Source organism: Corvus hawaiiensis, chromosome 30 (assembly GCF_020740725.1).
Source record: "Corvus hawaiiensis isolate bCorHaw1 chromosome 30, bCorHaw1.pri.cur, whole genome shotgun sequence".
Classification (NCBI taxonomy): domain Eukaryota; kingdom Metazoa; phylum Chordata; class Aves; order Passeriformes; family Corvidae; genus Corvus; species Corvus hawaiiensis.
In genome coordinates, this window is record NC_063242.1 from 8,390,315 (window position 1) to 8,413,403 (window position 23,089).

General features: G+C 35.5%; 1 protein-coding gene across 6 annotated transcripts in view; it reads left to right on the forward strand.

The window, feature by feature from the left end:
* NETO1 (neuropilin and tolloid like 1) overlaps positions 1 to 17,494 on the forward strand; it is an 84,137-nt gene extending 66,643 nt beyond the window's left edge. For 2 of the 6 annotated variants that reach the window (XR_007200395.1, XM_048289296.1), the window contains exon 11: positions 417 to 17,494. The gene's annotated coding sequence lies outside the window, so the exon portion shown is untranslated. The remainder of the gene's footprint in view (positions 1 to 416) is intronic. The other 4 variants (XR_007200392.1, XR_007200391.1, XR_007200393.1 and 1 more) reach the window with 4 other exon arrangements.
* The last annotated feature ends 5,595 nt before the right edge of the window (positions 17,495 to 23,089 follow it).

A 23,089-nucleotide genomic window follows, 5' to 3' on the forward strand; every position in this document is an offset into this window, starting at 1 on the left:
ACAAAAGCTATGAAGGTGCACTGGGATGGACAGGAGGATGGGCTCATTAGGCATACTGGATCTGCATTTTAATGACTGTACATCAGTGTTGTCTGGGCTGTCTACCTCCATGTGTTGGCATGACTGCTCCTGTGATAGCCATACCTCAGTGTTCATCCACTGTTTTTCTTCTCCCAGTTTCCACCATTGTCAAACCATTTCCAGCACTTCTATGCTTTCTTCTGTGCTGTATTTATATTAGTATGTATCTCCACACAACACAAATTCTTGTCCTAGCCTCCTTCACATATCTATTAAAACAGTCCACAGCCTGGCAAACACCTGCCAGTGGTGTGGCAGAGCTATCATCTGCAAGGTAAGAACATCAGCTACCAGAAGAAGCAGAAGTTGCTGCTTCCATCCATTTTCTTTCCCAGGAAAAGGAATTGTGCTGATCCACAATCTCCCAACAAGGTCACTATGGGAAAAAAGGGAAGCTGCTATCCCCTTCAAGCCATGAATTGTAACTGGGAGAAGAGAGACAATTTAAGAAGCCCATGATGAAAAATGGAATGAGCAAGACTGCTTAGATTTCTTTACCAAAGTAACAGGCCTGACCAGCACTGTGCAGCATCATTTCATCACTTCATCTCAGATAAAGGAAAACAGCAATTCAAGCCTTCTTTATCCCAAGGAGAAGGATGCCACAACTGTGAGTACCAATTCTATTCAGAGCTCTTCAAGGATTTAACAGCTTCTTGCATAAATGTAGGCAGACAAGGACTTACTGGGCCTATGAGGGTAGTCTTTTGCTTCCACATGCAGCATCAGCAACATCTAGCTATTTAGATCTTTTAAGTTTTCCATTATTCAGTGAGTCCTCCTGAGCTCCAGAAAGGTACATAATAAACACACTTAGCTACTTAAAAATTAGTGGCTTTACAGGAAAGCAACTATTGGTATTTAGTTTAGTTGGATGTGAAAAGTACCCATGGCGCTTGAAGCAACTATTAAGAAAAAAATAGGTGCTTTTTTTGCACAGATGCTAGATTGATGTATCTGGTTCAGTGAACCATTCACCTGGATCAACTAAATGAAAACACCTTCCATCTGAAATTTTACTTCTAAAACTGCACTGCCTGATTCATGCTTTAGTCACATCCTCCTTCTAGATCCTGCTTTTTTCTGAGTTCAGTGGAAGTTTTAGTTAGGAAAAATCAGTTTGTTGAAAGTGAATGACTTTCACTGTCTTTAGTGAAGCCAAAAATATGATTTATACTGGGGAAGGAGAGCTTCATTCTCATTTCTTAGTGCTAGAGGAGTTTTCAACGCAAGTAATCTGCTCTTTCCCTTTGTTTTAAAAATCAGTGATTCAAAGAAAAATTAATGCTATAAGGTGATACATGTAAGTTTGAGAAGGGAAGTAAAACAATGAAAGAGAACACTAGAAATCTAAATTAAGCATATTTTCCCAATGATCAAAGCAACAATAATATTTTCAGAAGTTACAAGGCTAACAGTTGAACCCTTATTTATTATACAAGCCCAATGCTACCTTTCAGTTTTGTAATAAATTTCATATTATCGTAAGATAAAATTCAGCTGAGGAATAGGAGTGATTTTATATTTGTATACCAATTTAAAATTTAACACTTAAAAATCTTTAAGGTGCTGATATCCTTTATTTTAAAGACAACTGGTTTTGCTGGTCAGAAAGAATTACTGTCTTTCTTTTTTTTCAGAGCCAAGTTTCTGCATTTTGAGTTTTCCTTGCCAAATGGAAGACGTTTTTAATTCCTTTCCAACTTTTTCACTCCCACATTCTACTGACTGATTTTGGTGTAGAAAACACCCATGGGGTGATTTTGTTTGATATTCTGAGCATATCTGGCACCTCTTTAGTAATGAAACAGTACAGTAAAGCTCTGCCTGCAGGAAGAATTTCTTCAACTGTTATCTAAGTTGCATGGCAAAGATCCAGTCCCAGAGACTTGTGCTGTCATTTGAGAATAACTTTAGTGACACAAAATATCTTGTTAGCTTTCAGTGTCTTGGTAGAAAGTCTACACTAATCTAGGCAAATATTATTTAACTATTAATTATTTAAATTTTACATTTTTAGAATGTCAATATGGCACCTCCACTTGTTAATATTGCCATCTCTTTGGTGATTGAAAAAGAGAGTAATGTTAACATGGAAAACCTAGAGTTCATAGCAGAAGGTGGCAAAGATTATGTGACATTTTTATTAAATATGCTACAGTTTTCAGGTCTGTGATTGTTTTCCTTAAATTCAGCTAGAATTCTTAGTTTTACTTATCCCTTTTGTGATGCAAACTTTGTAGTCTTTATATGTCTATCAGATTAGCATCTCTTTTGCAGCTCAGTAGCTTGTGGGGGCTCAAAAAGAAGAAAAAATATTTCCTGTTCTGGGATATAATATACAGCTTTATAAAAAAGTCTATCAATTATCATTAGAGTTTAGCTGGATCACAATGTGCTGCTAGAAAATTATTAGATTTGATATGCATAAAAATAAAAATAGGAAATTTCTCTAGAAGTTCTGCATGATTTTCATTCCCTAAGATTTTATTATTCAACTGCATTTGATCAAAAGATAGAAACCTCAACAGGCATAAACGTTTATGAAAATCTCAATAGGGACATAAACCTTATATAGCATGAAGTTTTAAACACACATCTGTTTGGAATATATGGAGAAAAGAGAGGGAATATTTAGAAACTTTTAAAATGCTTTTAGAAAATGAGTGCTGCTTCCATCTCAGAATTAATCAAACAGATTTTCCACAGGCTCCTTTCTGTAAAATCTGTGCGTTGGGATGAACAATCCATTTAAATGAGAGGTATAAAATGAAATATTTAAGAAGGAACAGAAGTAGATCATGGTAGTGAAAGTGTTTGGAAGTATGGTGTGTGATTCTGAACCTAGTAAATACACCTTGAAATACTACAAAATTTAAGTCCCTTTGGTTTCCTTACTATAAGGCGTATGATTTAAAGCTGTGACATACCAGGGGCATAATAGCCAATTAAGTAAATAGGAAGTTTCTTTCTTAGAGTTCCTGAATCAGAATCTTGTCATCCAGCCTCTAAGCCTCAGCACCTTCTGTTGCTGATGGCACTAAATGAGCTGATAATTCAGAAGGCTCTTTGTGACAGACCGCTTGTCATTTTGGTTAGGACTCCAAAACCCGCCTCCAGCTATGATGGTAATAACAGAAGTTAGTGGGTGATGAAAAATTTGGTTCAGTTAACCCTTAACTACATATCTATTTTGCCTTTTATCTGTCTTTACATTTTACTAATTAAAGTAGAAATTAGAGGGTAGCTAATTTAATTTAAAATATGTTCTATCGCTCTATCTGGATTTTCTTTAGCATTCTTGAAACCTGTTTGCTGATAAACACCTATCAAGTATTTATTATTTAACACTATGGCTCAAATGACTTTTAGCTTGAGCATGAAGTTCTGAAGATTTAAATTTTGTTATCTCACCTCACTCCTTGACATTTATTAATATTTCAAAGCTCTCTCAGGATCTGCTATCCAGTTTGGAGATGACTTTTTTCAGTGCTGAATACCAGCCGTGTCAGAAGTAAGAAGAAAAACTTTGCATCTGAAGATTAATAATCCATTTTCTCAATGCAAAGAACAATCAGAGTACTAGAGCCACACTTCTACTGCTAGGGGAAAAAGAACTCTAAAATTTCAACTTGCCAGGTTGTATTTTTGCTGTGAAAAGAGTCCTTGTCTTCAGTTTCAAAGTGCATTCAGGAAAAAGTGGAAATCAAAGGAGGATGATAAAGAAAAAAAATCATGCAAAACCCCAACAGTGGTAAGTAAATAAATAATTGTACACTTGTGCCTAAAATTAATGTACAGCATACCATGGGGTGGAGCCTCTACTGCTCCTTTTGGATAACTTGCAAATCCTCTAAGGAGTTTATGGTGATTGTTTTTAGACCTGGGTCAGGTATTGTTTGCTAACATGTTAGTTAAGTTGTGCTCATCTACTTCTAAGATTTATGGACTCTCTACATTCCTAAATGCTTTTTAAAGACATTGGCCAGACAGTTCCAACAATTTCCACTACTTCACTTATTTTATAGATCATATATAGATCATGTATAGATCACAGGAACTCCAATATGGAACTCCTATTGAGACTAGCAAAAGATTGCATAGCTATGGCATCTCGTCAGTATTGTAATCATAGAGCATTGTTGGAAAAATGGGAGAAAATACAGCGATGTATTGTAATGTGACATTCAAGGACACCATCCACAGAACCCTAGAATAGGACCTTTTAGCGAAAATGCAGTATGGAGTCACCTCTAAGGATCTTTCCTTTGTCCTTTTTCATATGCTGATTTCTAAAATAATAGCAAATATTGTGAAGGAGAAAGAGAGAACAAAAGCATAAACCAGATTTTTGCTTTTGTCATAATAATAATGCTTATCTCTATGTCTACTGCTTGGGTAATGTATTGTTTGGGAAGAATTCTGTGCTGGTACAGGCTTTCAATCATAACATGTAAGGTTGATGCTTATGCAAGCCTTCTGCAAGATTATTGATGTTTCATAAAATTCATAAATCCAATAAACATGATATGAGAATATTACAGCATTTTGCCTTTGCTGTTTTCAACAGGAAATGCATTCTAGATTAAAAAAATCTGCAGAAAGCTCAAGTTTGAACAAAAGTCATGAATCTCTCCCCACTCCAAACCATGCATATTGTGGAGTTAAATGCAGACTAATTTGTTAAAATGTGGTGCATATGCTGACATATGCAATCAATTTTCTAATGTGGCATGCTTTCCATCACTTAGTATGCATATCTCCCAGGTACATGGACACTCTATTATGAACAGAGGAGCTTATTTGTCCCCAGACAGCAATAAGCAGTCATCAGCTTGCTGAAAACTGCAAATGTGTCCAAGCTAATGCTGCAAGTATTTGGACTGATATTACACAAAGAAGTTGGACAGAGAAATACAAAGGAAGGCTCTCATCCATTTCCAGAATATTTTATGCTTGGCATTGCAAAACATATTTCAATTTATATGATGATGAACATATATTAAAAAGACTTATCCATTCACTTTCTGAAGGCAGTGTTTTATTCAGGGGGAAAAAAGATGCAGCTAAAATGTCACAATGCTTAGGAAACATCTACTCAACCAGATCATGACTAAGGAAACTCCACACTAACTTTATTTGTATTTTGTTCATGGTTTCTGTTTCTTTCAATCCCTCTTAATTAATGTTAAAAGCTGTTAGTCAAAGGTATGTAATGTCTCAAAGCTGAATCTTGATTCAAGATCTTGTATGGGTTGAACCATTTCTGGCTTAAGCACAACAGAAACCAGAGGAAAGATGGGTACTTGTCATTTCCCCAGCCTGCGCCACTTCACGGAGAGTAGGGAAGGAAACCGCCTCAGCTGAAAAACTTCAAGAGTTTTTTTAGACTTCTTAACTCATCAGAAACCAAAGTACTGTAAATAAAGTCCCACTTCTGTAAAAGTGCTTCTTTGCTGCCATCAAAAAGAACATGAGAGGCAGGTTACGGCTGTCTGACATTCTTCTAATTTATTAAAAGGTGATTGCTCATCTGCATTAGTTTTCATGAAACTCTTTCTGAAACTGATCTGGGAGGTTTCAAACTTAGCCTTCCACATGAAAGAGAATGGCCTGTAATGTCGAATTTCCTGCGTGTTCACTCGTCGGAAGAAATAAGTTCAAGAGATGGGACTATGCGATTACACGAATTTATTGTTTAAAACAACAAAACGCATCAGCCGAGGCGTGAGATTTTACAACACCTCCGAATAATGGCGAGTCACAAGACTTAGAGTTACATGGTAATTTATAACTTTCTAATCCAATAGGCACTTAAAACGACACTTTGTTTTAGATATATGACCTATCACCTGTGGCACTTCTCACTGCAATGCAGCTGTGTCTTGACCAATAACTTCTCATGTCACGTACACAGAGATGTCTCTCTTATACCATCTACATTCTTAACTTCAACTGTATAAAATCACACTATTATATTTAAAACCCTCTACCAGAACACCCAGTGTACATTTTTACTTACAGGAACACAGGCTTGTAATCCTTTTGCTTAAGATCTATAAATCTCTTTCTATTAAGCCAGACCTAGTTTCTTCCAGGGTTGTAAATCAAAACCTCATTTAATTGCAGGAGTTTCTACTCCTCTGTCTCCCACACTAACCAGTGGGTCAAGGAAAGGGAATCCTCCTTACTCCTCTTCTTTCACTTTCCCTATTGATCTAATGAACATCTGTCTTTAAAAAGAAAGGGAATAATTCTCACAAGAGTAATTTAATGCAAGAACGGTTAGAGTGTTGCACTTGCAGGCAATTAGTTTAGAATTATTTCCATTGAGTTGAATTCACAGCTTCAGGTAACAGCATCTGAGAGACCATCCAGTTGAAGGCAGGCTCTGATAGTGCTTTCTGTCTTTCCATGTTTCAGTTCTGCTATTCCAGTAGAATTTGGAAGCTCCTGCTTCTATGGGCTGGAAGAAAATCCCTACAGAAGAAGAGATGCTTCACAAATGCCTTAGATAGCAGATTCCCTTCCTCTCAGCTCAGCCACTCTCACAGATGACTAAGGTCACACAGGTGGCAGTAATCAGTAGCAGTTCTGGAGGAAAAAAGACCCTCAGGTGGTGTTGGAAAAGGGAAATGGAGGTCTTGTCTTAGTGTATTATTGCTGCTCCTTCACCAGTAACAACTGATAAGTCATCTTGCAACCAGTGAAAAGGAGAGAAGTTTTCTTTTGTCAACCCCTCCTTATGTGAACTTACACCTTATCTGAATTTACAGTAAGTGCTGACTTACTGGCAGAGGGGATTATAAGGACAAGGGTCTTTTTCTATCAAATAATTTTTCATTTTCACTTATTTTTCAGGGAAAAGTTCAGTATTTATTGTGTTCAAACAGAGCTACCTTGTCACCAAGGTTTTGAGACACCTCAGATTTTAGTGCAGGACAGGTTTTAAACACTTCTGGAAGATAGTCAGTTTCTGTTGGAAATCTCAATGTCCAGTATTGTTATTTCAATGAATTTATAGTCAAAACTACTCTCCTCATGAATACTTATTTGTTTTGATCCAGGTCAAAACAAACTCAATTACCTGCCTCTGTGACGGATTTCAATAAATCTTTCTTATTTCTTTTTGCTAAAATGGGAAGATGAAGGGAAGAAGGTAACATTGTATCTGAAGTCAGTTTCTAATTCAATTAGAGCTTCATCTTGGCCCCATTGAACTCACTGGGCTTTTTGCCACTAACTAATAACGTTAGAGTCAGACTCATAAGATACAGTTTCTTATTTCTTCCAGATAACCAATTAAAATATTAAATATCTCGGGGTGAATGCTTCCTTCTCATCCACATGTTCTTTGATATTGTGTTATTGCTTTTTCTTCTGTCCTTCAGTAAGTTTTAATTAAGAGTTCCTTTGTGTGTAGGTGAAGGGGGGATGTTTTATTTTAAAACTTTTCAGGATATGCTTTAGTTTTGATGGTTTCTAAAGAGAGAAAAAACAGGAACTTTTTTTTCTAGTGGAGGCCTAATCTACCAAATATGCTTGCCTGAGTATGAGTTGGGAAATGAGATGATGAATAAGGGGTATGAGAGCAAACATACACTCTATCTCCTCTTTTAATTTAAAAAAGAGAAAAAAAGGAAAAGAATGTATTTGATCATTAAAAATCCTAGCTCATCAGACTCTCCAGAGAAAATAAATCTCCTTTATATTTCACAAAATGTCCATTGTGAAAACAAGATTAATATTACTGATAGCTGGATTAATTTCTGAAGTCTCATTAAGTTTATATCCATTCATTCTTTTTAAATCTGTCAGATCAGTTCTTACAACAGGGACAACTGAAAATAAGGCCTTTAGATCCAGTTTGTAGCATTAGTTGCTATGTCTGACAATACAGGTGAAAGGAATGTGATATCAGGGACTACAGATTCAGATAAAAGCTTGAAGCAGGAGATGTGGGCAAAGAGGCACCTCTAAAATGTTCTTGAATTCTGGTATATACTTGTACAAAGAAGGAAGCTATTTGAGTGGTGGAGAGAAGAAGGGAAAGGGAATGAGGAGGCTGAAGGGTGGGACCTCATTGCTTTCTACAACTTCTTGAAAGGAGGTTGTAGTGAGGTGGGAGTCAGTCACTTCTGTCATATTTCAGTCTAAAGGATGTGAGGAAATGGCCTTAAGTTGTGCCAGGGAAGGTTCAAATTAGACGTTAGAAAAAAATTTATCACTGAGAATGGTGGTTAGGTGTTGAAATAAGTTGCCCAGGGAGATTGTGGAGTCACCCTCTCTGGAAGCCTTCAAGAGGAGCCCAGGTTTCTCACTTGGGGATATGGTTTAGGGGTGATTATGGTGGTGTGAGGCTGATAGCTGGACTAGGTGATCTTGAAAGTCACTTACAATATTTATGAATCTGTGTGACTCTGGCTTGATTTTCCTTCAGATTTGTTCTGGTGACCATATACTTGGGTGACAGTGTATGTACCAGTAGTATTGCCTGGCTAATACTTGAAAAAAGGTGTATTATCCTCCATTCAGGCAAATATTTGAAAATCATAACTTTGGTCTAAGCAAAGATTTTGCACTACAGTTATTGACTTGGGCCTTATGTGCAAGGCCAAAAATATTCCAGTTATCTCTCTTCTGTGCAAGTACACACTGCACATTGGTATATGCAAGATGGTAACTGAAGGCCTTTCTAGAGCATCTGAAATTATGGAAAATTTAGATTTTTACTTGGCTTTAATAACAGTAGGGGACTAGAAGGGGAGAAAGTGAAATCCTACCCAATCTACTGATGTAGAGAAGATAAAACATTATTTCTAATGGTGTGTTATGTCATTAAGTCTACTTTTTCATTTTAAAAACCTAAATTACAGGGTGTAGGGTGTTGGAGGCATGACAGCAATTCCCACTCCTTGTAAGAATTAAACTGCTGGCTGCTTACAAGGTTTTCTAATGACAAAACTGTCTTCCAAATACATTATGGCCTTGTTTATTGATTTATCTAGGTCTCTAAGGAATATTACAGACTGATCTGAAATGTCTGTCTCATGTATATTGAAAGACTTAAAACTGCTGAAAACAACTATCTGATGTCTGAATAACTTTGTTTAATTGTTGACTTTAAAACTAGCTTAAAGAATATGTTGGATGTTATCATGTCATTAACTTTTCCCTCTGAGGAGGGTGCTTGAGTGTTTTCCTGCACATTTTAAGTTCCTTGCTCTAGATGTTGTAAGGACAAGGAAGAATCTTTTTCAATACATTGTGCTGTGAAGCCCTCTCCAGTAAAGCATTTCATCTTGACTAATATTATTTTCTTTTGCCTGAAAATCAATGTACAGTCTTTTCTATGCACTGTACATCCTGGACAGCTTCCAGGGTTTGAAATCTGGCCAGTGTCACTGTAAGACTCTAGGGGCAGGAATGTAATATTTGTTTAGTTAAGTCAAATGGGAACCATAGATCAAGATATTATTTATAATCCAATGGCACAGGCTAATTTTAGTAGCCAAGCTATATATGTGTCAAGCAAGCAGTTGCTAAACCTTGCTTAAAGAGCTTTGATATCTATTGATCTTGCTGATTGTAACCATGCCTTTCATCTGAAAGTGATAAATGGATAAATTGAAAACCACGTGAAAGCAAATTAATGCCTTTTATTTAAACAAATAGATGGGAAACTATTTTGTCTATACTAGCTCCAGACAACAGCATTTAAACTGCATGAATTTTCTCCTTTTTTCACCTGATCCAGGTGGTGGATGTTTTCATTTTCTCTTTCAGCCTACGATTTGAATGAAGCAGTGCTGAGTAAAATGAATTTCAGTAAGAATGAAGGGATGGAAAAAAGATACTGAGTTAAACTGAAAGCACTCCTTGGAGTTGTTCAACAGAGTTGCAATTGGGATAGCTTTTGTCTTACTAAATACTATATTCTAAGGTAAAGTAGTATATCTGGCCAGAATTTTTAGGTGGAGGAGAAAAAGAAATACATGTTAGACTCAAATCAGGTGTTCCTTGATGTTGATCATGACTATGTGAGTTTCAGATGTCATTAAAGTTATCCTGTAGTGCAAGCAAATTTTCCTTTGACAGAAACTGGCAAGATTTGAAAAATTACATGTTTATTTTGCAGCAAAGTAATCAGGTGCTTTTGTCTTTTTTTTTTAATTCATCAAGGCAAAGAAAGAGGTACAAACTATATCATTTTGTTATAATATTAAGATAATTTGGAGAGAAATACGTGAGCCCATGGTGATTCATATCATGGATCCAAACATGAGGTTTTTCTGTATATTGGGAGAGTCCTTGGATGAGCAAGTTTTTATTTATACATATGCAAAATAAACCTATTCCTGCCATATTTTGATGAGGCGATTTAAGATCTGCTTCCTTTATCTCTAAAATTAATGAGTATAAGAATTGTCAGCAGGCTTTTAAGTTGTTTAAAACTAAATGTGCGTGGTCAAACAGTATTGCAGAAATGTCTCTGGTAAAAAAGAAGTAAAACTCAAAGTGTGAAACTTGAATGTGTTTCACTGGCTTTGTGGGAGGATGGTGGCAGGTTTGCAAGCATTTATAGATCAATGAATGTGCTGACCTTCCAATAGCAAATACTATTGAAATTACAGCAAACTTCCATTGATTTTTTTAAGTCCTTGAATATAACTTTAGAAATATCTTTATCATAAGGTACATGGCAATTTGGATGATATTTTTTAGTAGAACAATTAGTAATTGGGTTAGAAAAAATGCTTCAACTTTTGAGCCATTCTTGTCAATATGAATAATCAGGGTAAAATAATGAATAATGCTAATGGCAATTTAATGAAATATGAGTAGTGAATAGCACTAGAGATCTTTTGGAATGGCTGATCTATCCAGTACTTTATCAGAAACACAATTTTTAAACAGTAATATACCAAACTATGTTTGTTTCAGATTTTTATTTTATATAAGACTGATCTTAATACAGATATATTTTATATCTGATTTAATAACACTATACTTATTCTATCCATTTACTGTCTGTCTGTCAAAGTTTGTGCTAGCATAACAATCCCAATTCACATCTGCAATTTCAGAGAACTTAAAGGTATTATTCCTGTTTGTAATATTTTTCTGCCACTTTTCATTATTTATGAACTGGTGGTGCTTTCTGGTGCAAACTGAGAAAACACTTTGAGAAATGTCACCTGTTTCCTTATCTGTTAATTTAAAAAGAAGTACAACAAAAACCTTATATATTTAACTATGCTATAATCTTTTAATTTGTCCTTCGTAGTCAGGTTCTAGACTGATCTCTCCAAAAGCATCAACATGCATCTGTTCATTGGTCAAACCAGAGTCTACACTGTATTTCTGAAGTGTGTCCTGAGCAACATAAATTTCTTTGGCTCCACTTGTTCTTGCTGTTTTCTCATTAGGATGCCTAAGGATTTTCACTGAACTGGTGGGATTGACTATAACCAGGAACTGAAAATGCCTCCATTTAAAGTTTTCTTGTCGCTGAAAAAGACCTTGACTTCACCTTTCAAATTCCAAATGGAATGGCAAGCTAAAGTGAACTTGTTCAGCTGAAATTGCCGAGATCTTAAGTACTCCAGGCTACTGGAAAGACATCCTATCATTAATCCTGCATTAATGAGGAGAATGGACTTAGGGCATGATCCAGAGCCCATTGTAGTCAATGGGAGACTTTTTCCATTGACTTCATCGGGGTTTGGATCAGGCCTTTACTTCCTAAAATGAATAAACTCCCAGCAAAATCTGCGATAAGCAAGTGGCATCCTTTTCTGAGATCTTAGAAGATACCGAAGACGATAATACTCACACTTCACCCATGAATATGGCTGTGTATGTGACTCACTTCTCATGGGGAGCACTGAGTTTATCTTAACAGCAAAGAAAGCCCTTTAAAGTCTAAGCATTACTGGTCAGATTCAGAATATTTGATCTAGAAAGTAGGGATTTATGTCCATGAAATAAATTGTTAAATTGTGAGAAACAAAGCTGATACATTTCTGAGTATTTCTTAGTTTCCAAGGGAAAGGGGATTATTTAAGCTTAAAACTCCCAGAACTCTAGTATGTGAATTCCTGACATTCAGAATTAAAAAGGAATGATGTCAATAGGGACTTTACTTTCTGTCACAAAAACTGTACTATGATAGTACTAACACAAAATCATCAATTTGTCTATGAGGAGTGATGATTTTCAAGTTTCTATAAAAGAAATGTCAATATGGTACAAAATTAAAGGAAACTAAAGGATTTATTTAAAAAATAGGAAATAGAAGGGAGTTGCAAAGTTCCTGTTTAGTTGTTGTTGTTGTTGTTTTTAGAAAAAAAATAAATCTTCCCCTAACTCTTGAACCCTTGTACTTTCCAAATAAATAGTTCTAATTAGGTCATGTAAATGTCTGAAATCCTGAATGCCTGACAATACAGGCTAAGCAATGGCTTCAGGGCTTTTGGCTTCAGTCTTAATTAGTTACATGACTTCTGACTTGGCCATCTGCAGGACTGTCTCTATGTCTGAGATGCTCAAAATTGCCTTTACAGATAGCACTTTTGTAGCAGAAATCTTTTCATGTCACTGCAGTTGTTTAACATTGATCTGATGAATTATGTCCCAAAATTACCTCTATCTCTATAATCATTATGAAAGAAACAAATATATCAACTCAAAAATACATGTACGTATTTGAGCACATAATTTGTTTTTGCCTCTATCCTCACTTGATACAAACTGAGAACCTTAAAACATTGTGATCAGGACCAACAAAAATCTGGAGGTTCAATAGTGACATGGTTGATACAGCCTTTGGACTTCCAGAAATCCTTATTGTAGCAGTGGAGAGGGCTTAGACATTGCCAGTCATAATTTTCACAGCTCCAAGGCAACTGATTTGCAAAGGGAAGAAGAAAGATCTTGACAGATTTCTGCCAGATGTTCAGGGACATCCTAAATTCAGACACCCTTGATACATTCTTCTCCTTTTCCTCCTTCTATGTGAAGGTGTTCATATTTTCCATTTCTTGCCAACAGCCTGAAGTGATTGCTGTCTTGCACTTGTAGAAAATTCTGTCAAAAACTGACATTTTTAAAGAGTAATTTGTTCCTCCTTTCCTTGGCATAATGAGATGCATAGAAAGAAAATTTTTGGTTTATGTGGCACCTCTGAAAGAGTTATCTGCAATGTTTAGTTAGCATATTTTTTTTGTCAAAACTAATAAACAAGTAGTATGGGACAGATTGTTGGTGCTTCTGAGGTAATTACAACCTTTACAGTAATTCCATTAAAACAGTGTCTCCTGGTTGACTGAAAGAGAACTTATATGGAAACAGACCTGCTTGAAAAATGTGTTTGGGAGATATAATTATACAGTGAAACTCCTCAAGAACTCTTATATTTAATACAAATGTCTTTTCCCATTTGAAATTAAATGCATTAATCTTGTTAGTTTACACAAATTTTAGGGGAAATTTATGATCAAAACGTATTGTAATTGGGATATTTATTTCACCCTATAATTTGTTTTCTTATAAAAAGTTCCGTGTATTACTAGGTGATTCTTGTCATGGTTCATGTCACCCTTGATTGATGTGATCCTATTTGACCCCATTTTTGCAGTTTAAAATGTTGTATAGGTCAAAATTTCTCTTTGACCACTGAAAAGGCTTACCATTATATTTTCCAAAGTTATATTCTCTAAGTCAGATTGATATGACAGTAGATTATAATTAAATTAAACTGTAAATCCCTATATGTAAATCATAGATATGGTCTTGAGGGTGACTTTGGGCTACTGGTTTTTGAAATTTGCTCTTATATTGTATAGTTTCTTAATAAATGTTAAAGTTGTTCTTTTATTTTATATAGTCTCTTCACTTTGTTTTATTATTTTCTTATTGCTAGTTCTTAGACTTCAGCAATAACACTAATTAAAACTGTTAATATATTTCCTTCTGTAATTAATCTCTTTTCCTAACTTGTAAGAGAATGTTTATAATATGCCTCTTTATATTCTTGAAAAAAATCTATAATAACACTGCTAAAATATTTTGGAATTGTTTTCCTTTAAACTCAGGAAATTATTTCTGTCATTTATGTTATTAGATTTTAATTCAGTAAAAATAAGCTAGCAGACTGTGAAGGGCACAAACTATAAACCTTTCAACAGATTTGGCAGGAAAAGTCATGCAAGAAAAGTATGAATGGGGATTTGGAGAATCAGTTGTGTGAGTGAGTGATGTTATGAAATAAGGACTTTATAGATGATGAGTTACATCTTCAGCTTGAAAAAGAATCTGCATGTTTTTTTACAGAGTGTGGCAATTCAAAGTGACCAAATTACAGGGCTGTCACTAGACTTCCTTTTCAGCTGTCTACCTAAGACAAATCCCCTTTTTTCCTTTACTTCTGGTTTGGTTTGGTTTGGTTTGGTTTGTTTTTTTTTTAAAGAATACAGAAACATGAAATGCAAGAATTCATTCAAGTATGACACTGTAGTATGGCAAATTGCATATTGTTCTGGTTCAGACAGTGATCTGCAGAAAATTTATGTATTATCTCTAGAAATTTGTATTGTCTGCAGACCACCTAAGAGCTGTACTCGAATCTTTGAAGTGATGTTCATTCTGTAGCTATCTATGAAATGATCACTGTTTCAAATATATTAGGAATATCTTATTGCTAGTTTCTCTTTTCAAAATAATGTGTATGCATTAGCTGAGAACAGAGGTGAAACATTTGAACATTAGAAAACCATGCTGATGAACAAGCTGGCATAGAAAATGAACTGAAAACTGTAGGGAACTGAATATCTATATAGGTTTGTCTCATTGATTAAGGTTTATCTACTACAGCAAGTCAAAAGCACAAAGGAAAATAATTCCTCTCATGTACAAAAAGAGAACAAATGGATGCTGATATGGAAATTAGTTACTTAAGTAGCTATTACATACAGGGATATTGAACGAAGCATTGGCGTTTGCAAGTGGTTTTGAATTTTTTATACTGTGTGTAATGATTAAAGTAAAGGTATAAAACAATCCATTAATGTGTTGTGGCATCTTTTATAAATACTAGAGAGAGATAATTTTGATTTTGTAGAAGCAATGCATGTTAGAAGAAAAAGCATATCAAGACCTCTTAACCTGACAATTTATACCCAGAAACAGAAAAAACATTTTGATTCACAGTTGAGAGTCTCAAATTGATTTATGTCCTTGGAAATCAGTTTCATTGCTCGGAGCTGATATATTCCAAACTATTAGTATATAGAGAATACTGTGTCTTGAGAACTTGAAAGAAAGTCTCAATTGCCATACTCACCTACACAAAGAAATAATACTGCTCCTCAACTGAGCTGTGGAAATGTGCTACACACAGACACAGACATACAGACACTCAAACACCCTCTTCACACACAGTCAAAACCTTTCCTATTCACTGTTTTGATGGCTCAGTTTCAGTACTTCTGCCATATTTTATTTTTGAGGAAAGTTTTTGAAAGAAGATATTCCATGAATTATAAGAACAGCAAATAGAGATATGACTTTGGCACATGTAAGAATAAAGTTTAGGAACAGCTTCTGTTTCTATAGTTTTTAATCTGAGAAGCACAGCTGTGTCTGAGAAACACAGGCTCTAAGATGGTCTGCAGATGTTGATTGTTCAGCCTTGAAACCTGCATTATTCAGATCAGAACTACTGTGGATCAACCACCACCTCTTTACTTTGATAGACACACAGACCTGGATGTTTCAACAGTTTCATTGTGTGTAAAACAGTTTCAACAAGTTAATTGTGCAATTTTTTGTGGCTACAGTGGGCATCCCCTGTTTTTTCTCTAGCTATTAAAAGTCTCAAAATGAAATATCTTAATTTTGCTTTCTTCCATATCCTTAATAACTGGTTATAACTAATAAACTCTGGAGCTGAAGTTCAGTATTGTTTTCAAGTCGAGCAAACTACCAAGTGAAGTTGACAATTGTAAATGTCATGCGAATATGGTGTTGAAGAAGGCAAATACTGCAATTACCAATTTAAATTTAAAATTATCTTTTGTCAGTATTCAACTGTCACTTAATCTCTCAGATCAAGACTGAAGATGTGATGTTATTGATTTGTTTTTAATAGAGAATAACTTGCCCATACTTTCTCTAGAGTATATTGGGTTGGAAACAAAGATGATGAAGGTTAGTTTAGGTTTTGATGGATAGACTAGAATATTTTCATTTTCATCTCTGAAGCACGAAAATTCTAAACCCCACCCTTCTAAGGGCCAGAAAAGAGAAAGGATTTACCTTAATTAGTTTATTTTGAATCCACTTCAACACACCACACACTGAAAATACAGAGCATAATTTTTTAAGGAGATCTGACAGATGAGTTATCAAACATCTTTTGCTTTGTCTTTCACAACCTTATCAGGTAAAAAGGAGGCAAAGTTTTCAACACAGCTCCTTCATCTTTTCAGGTACTCATCTCTTTGTATGTGTTCTCTTTAAAATTCCGTTGTGAAGTTTATGGCACTCTCTCTTCCAGACTTCTCATTTATTTATTTTCCAGGACTGCCCCAGAAGAAAAACATCAAGATGGATCTGATTTTGCATATTAATTGTCAGAGCACTAACATATAGCATAGGTGTTTCTGTTGTTATAGGAGATAAATTGCATCCTTTTGGCCTGTGGAAATATTGAAAGTATTGTAAGCTTTCATGGTACCAGATGGTTTCTAATTACTAACACCATTGCCTGGAAGATTGTTTTTAGTCACTGACAAACTCATATTATATTTGCATTTAAATGGCTCTCAAATGTACCCAATAGTTTCTCAATACACTGTCAGTAGGGACACAACTCCAATTCTATACAGTACCTTCACTGAAGCAGCTGCTGGCCAGACGCCTGTACATAAATTGAAAACATTGTGTCTCTAGTGATGTCTGGTTACCTTTTACTTCTTTCTTCAGAACAGGGCTTTGCTACCTCCACCAATAAACAAACCTCTGTCTTTAACATGACAACCTCTTACATTTCTTTCATTATAATTTTCCCTGGGCTAAGAGAGTCTTCCCTAATGAAGTGAATTACTTCCAAGTACTACAGGCGCTGTGCCTAAAAATCTACTTAAAACAAAGAAAAAAAAATCCTTTATTTCAGTAGAGCTTTTATCACAGTACTGCCAAAGCAGAGTCATTATTGCATTTCGTCTAAAGTTGACTGAACTATGGTTCAAAAATGAATTCTAATCAGTGCAGGTTGACTTCATAGAATAGATTGCACAAAACTGCACTTTATAGGTGTTTGTGTCACTGTGTTGTGTTGTTGTGAAACCTGCTCAAGCAAAAAATTTTTTGGAGAATATGTGTAACATTAAAAAAAAAAAGATATTTTAAACATTAGATAACAGCTGTGTTCTCCTCAATGTTGTACACTGCTGATCACTGACACAAGGAAAATTTTCTTTGAATATTGTTTCAAGGTTTATGGTCTGAAGTTGACTATTCTAAGTCTAGACATAATTTTTTTCTGATTTCTATAATTTAATGAATGTGATAGTGTTTTTACATGACTCTATGATATTCATGCAACAACAATCCTTAAAACTTTTCCAAATATAGAAGTTTTATCTGTTTACAAATTTACTGTAAGGGTTTTTTTAAAGTATTTAATTTTATCATGAGAATTTATAAAGATGAGAAAAATTTTAAGTCTTTATTGTTCCATTATCCAAGATAATGACATGTCCTATTAATTTCTGAAAACTCTTTCTTTTAATTTCTGTTTCAGTCACTGATCATGTATCTGTCTATTCTTGTTATAATTGGCTTACATATTGTTGTTGTTAAATAAGTATATTGTCAGCAAACTGTGGTGTCATATTATCATCATCTTAAATGCAATGGCAAGACAAGTGCTATGAACAGTTTTCATGAACTGCAGAGGAGGTGAGCATGTTCTGATGTTAAAGGAATTTTAAGATGGGCAACTAGTTATTTGCACATATTTTATTGTTATTCCATACACTTTTTTTTAGTTTAGGCTTTTAGCCCACAGAATGGGGAGCTTTTCTGAGACACACTCTCAGTCTTGTTGAAGTCAATGCTAAAAGGCTCACAAAGCTCAGATTTCATCCCAGGTATTTACATTCACTGCAGATGGAAAGGTAAAAGGTACTGACAGCTCTTCTATATTGCTCTGTTTGTTTTGAGGGTAGGGGTTTGCAATTAGCCAAATATGAATGCAGACAGCTGGGACAGGACTGTTGTTATGAGTGTATGAGAATGAATCATATTCTGGATCAGGAAAACCAGCTACCAGAATTCCCACCACCCGTACCTTTAAAAGAAATTCATACTTTGCAGTGGCACATTATTGTTGTATGGTTGGTGGCAGCAGTCCTACAGCTGTCAGTTCACATGACAAAGGATGGAGGCCCAATAACAGCTGACAGTGATGGGATTTTTTTCTCTAGCTTCAGTATGATTCTGGAATGAAACACTGGTCCTGCGTATGGTTTATCTATATCTGGTTTTGCTCGGCATCCGTTGCAGCCAGCAGGAAGGCATAAGCTTCTCTAGAGAGTGATTCACTCCATCCAAAGGCAGGGGTAAAGATGTGGAGGGTGATTCACCTAAACCATCCACCTAAACTATTTCCTTCCATCCACTTGGAGAGGAATGAAAAACCCGACTAATATGGACAAGTCAAATAACCAGATCTCTAATAAATCGCTAAAACGGGATCTTCAAAATATCATGTTAAAAAGATCTTGACATGTGTAAATATAACAGACAAAAATAAGTTTAAATTTAGTTTTAAGGCAAACAGTCAAATTTTGCTCAAATTTTCCAGATGAACAGGAGAGAATGATGAAAATAGTTTTCCTTGTTAAGTCTTGGCTCCTATGTAAGGTGCTTCCTACAGTGCAGGCTGTTTTCTCTTCCCGTAACATTTTTAAAACCATCTGTATAAACAGGAGCTGTCAAGGGCAAAACTCCACTGGTGTCTACCAGACAAGCTGGGCAGGCATATGCTCTATAATGCTGGGGGGATATAAATGCAGCATTATCCCTCCTGCTGTCTGTGCATCCAACACACCTCAGAATCTACATAAAATCATGGTTTACTCAACATGCCAGTATGACTTGCTTGGTTCTAATAAAAAAAAAAATTTTCTTATCCATACTGTGATGGTTGCATTTAGGGGAATGCACTTCTGTAGCAATGCTGTAGTAAAAAATATTTGTAACCGATCCTGACTAAAGGCTACGTCTAGTTTCCAGTGCTGTTACAAAGACCCTGCCCAGAGAAAGGAGAGGACATTCTTGTAGGAAAGTATGTTATGATGAGTAAATAGAGAAAAGAAAAGCTACTGTAGACAACAGATCCAGGTCCTGCATCAGGAAAATATCTCTGTCCAGCAATTTAAATCCAACATCCAACTTTCATCGGCAGGCACCCTTAGCAGGGCTTGATGCGGGGCTTGGAGGCATCCAGATGAGTGGAGCAGCTCTTCTCTTTGGAAGTCACAGAAGAACTCACAAAAGAGCAAAGAAGAGCATTCACTGGGGTTGCTCTGCTGAAAGAGAGCAAAAATTAACCAATCCTTTCCACACATTAGGCTCGTGTCCTGGTGAGGGACATCTTCATTTGCATTCTGTCCAATGTCAAGTGTGAAGAAGTGTGTGGAAGGTGATGGACCTAAAGTATTTCCTTCCCTCCACATGGAGGGGAATGCGAAACATGATAAATATACACAAATCAAATAATTGGATCTCTAATAAATATTCTAAATGGGCTGTTCTAAGAGTTTTTAAAGGAATATTTACCTCTGTACTTTTTGACCTTATAAAATCTGTTGATTTCCTCTAGACTGTTACTTCTGGTCACATCAGACCAATTTACATGAATTCAACAGTTGTGTCCTAGGTTACAGTGTAAGATGTAACTAATAGTATGTATTCTATTATCATCTTCGCAAGCTGTTAAAGAAGGTGGGACAGTGTTTGTTATCTCCTACTATGACTCATCCCTGATAATTCCCTCCATGGAGCTATCTCTGTTTAATGGGCCATCAAGAACCCACCGCGTGACTCAAAATTACATCAACCCATTGTGAGATGCTCTGCCCAGGGGGAGGAACCAAGCATTCCCAACTGGATATAATCCGGTGTTTGGAACAGCACAAGCAGCCCTTACCTGCTGGATTCTTAGAGGACAAGAGCTGCCACTGGACCCTCAGGTGAAGACCAGACCCCTCTACAGGATCACCGCTTCAACAGAACCACTTCATCTGGTCTGCTACCACCACCCGGACTAACAGGGTGTCAGGTTGTATCCTGACTCTGTCAGTGTTCTTGCACTATTGCATTTATTTTAATTTTCCTATTAAATTATAATTCTGACTTGTGATCTCCCACTGGTTTGTTTTCAAACTAGCACAAATTGTCACACAACACTCCACTTAGGCATGAACACTTCAGATTTTGAGAACTGTAAAACAAATCTGGGAAAAAAACCCCAAACTTCTGAAAAGTCTTTACCAAAACTAAGTCCTGACCTACTTAAATCTGAGTAGCATGGACAAAAACAAAAATTTCCCATTTTGGGGGAGTTTGGTTGCTTAGTTGTGTTTTTGTTGTTTCCTGCTTATTTGATTTATTTACTTTCCCAGATGGTTGTTTCATTCCATACTCTCCGAGCCATTATTTTATAAATTTTTAGAGTTTTGACATTTAACTGGTCAGGAACAGCAACACACTGAATGCTAACAGAACCTCCACAGAATTTTTAGCTTAATAATAATTATCTTAAGCTTAGAAATAAGAAAAGTAATTTGTATTTAAAGCTGAAAAGAAATAAAAAGTTCATGGAAGAGAATGGTTGTTATCTCAGCTTTAAATACAACCTTTATTAATGACAGACAAAATGAGGGCTAAGGCTCATGTCTTCCTCACTACAAACATCTACAAACATCTGCTTTTGATACCTTTATATATATTTCTTTCTCATACAGAAAAAATATTACAGAATATATTTCTAGATTTTTATGAAATGGATGAATACACGTCAAATATTTTTGAGGTTTCATATGTTTTTCAAATAACATGACTCTGGCTGTTATTATATATTTGATTTATAGATCCCTAAGATAGTTTGTGGCAATTTTTTGCCTCTGATCCACAGCAGAAAATGCAAGGATTTGCAAATCCTGAGCAACTAACTGGGTAGAGTTTGACTTGAAGATTAAAAGCAGTAATAAGACAATCCTTGGCACTACTTGGAGTTGATATTAAATTAAATCAAGGAAATGCAGTATGCTCAGTACTCCTGAATATGAGTATGGGAGCAGTGTCAAAATTGCTGTGTTCAAAATAGCTACAAGAAGTATTTTGTTACTTTAAATCAAACTAGTAAAGCAGTGCTATCAGTGAAATCTATTAATTTCAATGTTATTATGTCAGCCTACCTGAACTTGTTTTTGTCTTTTTTTTTTTTTTTTAATTAATTAGTCAACTCTTTCTAAATTTTGGGAATTTCTGCTAACTAGTGGAACAATATCACATTTTTTCTTTGATGAAGAAAGGACTATGTCTCTATATGAAGTATAAAAGTGTATTACTGGTGTATAAATTAACCAACAAGCAGACCACAGTCTAATCCATTTATTCATTCAAGTACCATTGACTTCTGGACTTGTTTTGCATCAGAAACATTTGCTACTGTCTTATGTAATTAAAATAATAAATCTTTTTGCTTTATAGCATTGTTCAGTAAATCCAAAGCCTCTTTCAGAGCTGAAAGATGATTTTATTTGCTTTAAGGAATCACTTCCCAGCAGAATTTAATATGTATATGTGTGCATACGTATTTAAGGCAGTTTGTTACAGAATCTCTCTGTTGCCTTTGTCATGACTACTGCTTTAGTGAGATACATGTCTGGGTCCAGCACTGTGGCTGGGAGAGAAGACCAAGGAAACCTTGTGTGAATCTGATAACTGGATTTATGGAAAGCTCTCTCAGTATGATTTTAAAAGCTTATTGAGCAAATGAATATTCACTTGCACTTAGTAAATTGTATCTGAGTAGTACTGAAATTTTAAATCCTCCACAGTTATCAGGCAAAGAAATGGATTTAGATCTCAAAAACCATGAGCAAATTTTTTGTCATATAAAGCAACAAGAATCTATGTACTTGAATTTGATTCCTGAAAGGAATCTATATACCTGAATTTAAACATGGAGTCTAAGTAATGTTAATAGAATTCTGGGCAGGTTGTTTTCCTTTAAAGTTAGTTATCAATTTTCCTTTTGATTCAGTGTGATCATCTACAGTAATAAAAACTTGAAAGGAGTTAACAGAGTATGGCCACTGTCATTACTGATGACAGGATTTAAGATGTGACATTTGTGCATCAATATATCTCCCTGTTGTTAATTATATGAAGCTATTGTCTCTATGACTGCCTTTCCGTGGATATGGAGCTATAACATGCAATGCTGACCTACGTTATTGAAAACCATTTTATTACTTTTCTCGTTATACCTCCTACCGAGGATATTAAGTTAGTCCTTGCCATCCGAAAATAAACTATTTTATTAGTGGTGGAACTGCCAAGGACATTACAGGGCTCCCTGGAATTCTGTCAAGGAAATGTCTATTTGATCAATACTGTAGAAGTAGAAAGCTCTATGAAAATAAGACAAAGCAGGACAAAGCACACTTGCCACATCAAAAGAGAACACTGGAGTTTCAAGAACAGTTCTATTGAGATAAAAATCTTCATATATGTAAATTTACAGTTTAGATTCAGCATTCAAAATGCAGGGTATGTGTAAGGTAGATGAAATTAAATAAATTTGTGTGCACTAGACTTTCACAAACCTCCTAACACCCTACTCCCAGAGGAATAAATTCAAGTGCCACATGTCAATCTACTACTACCACCATTGGCCTAATTTATCAATTTACACCCATACTTTCAAACA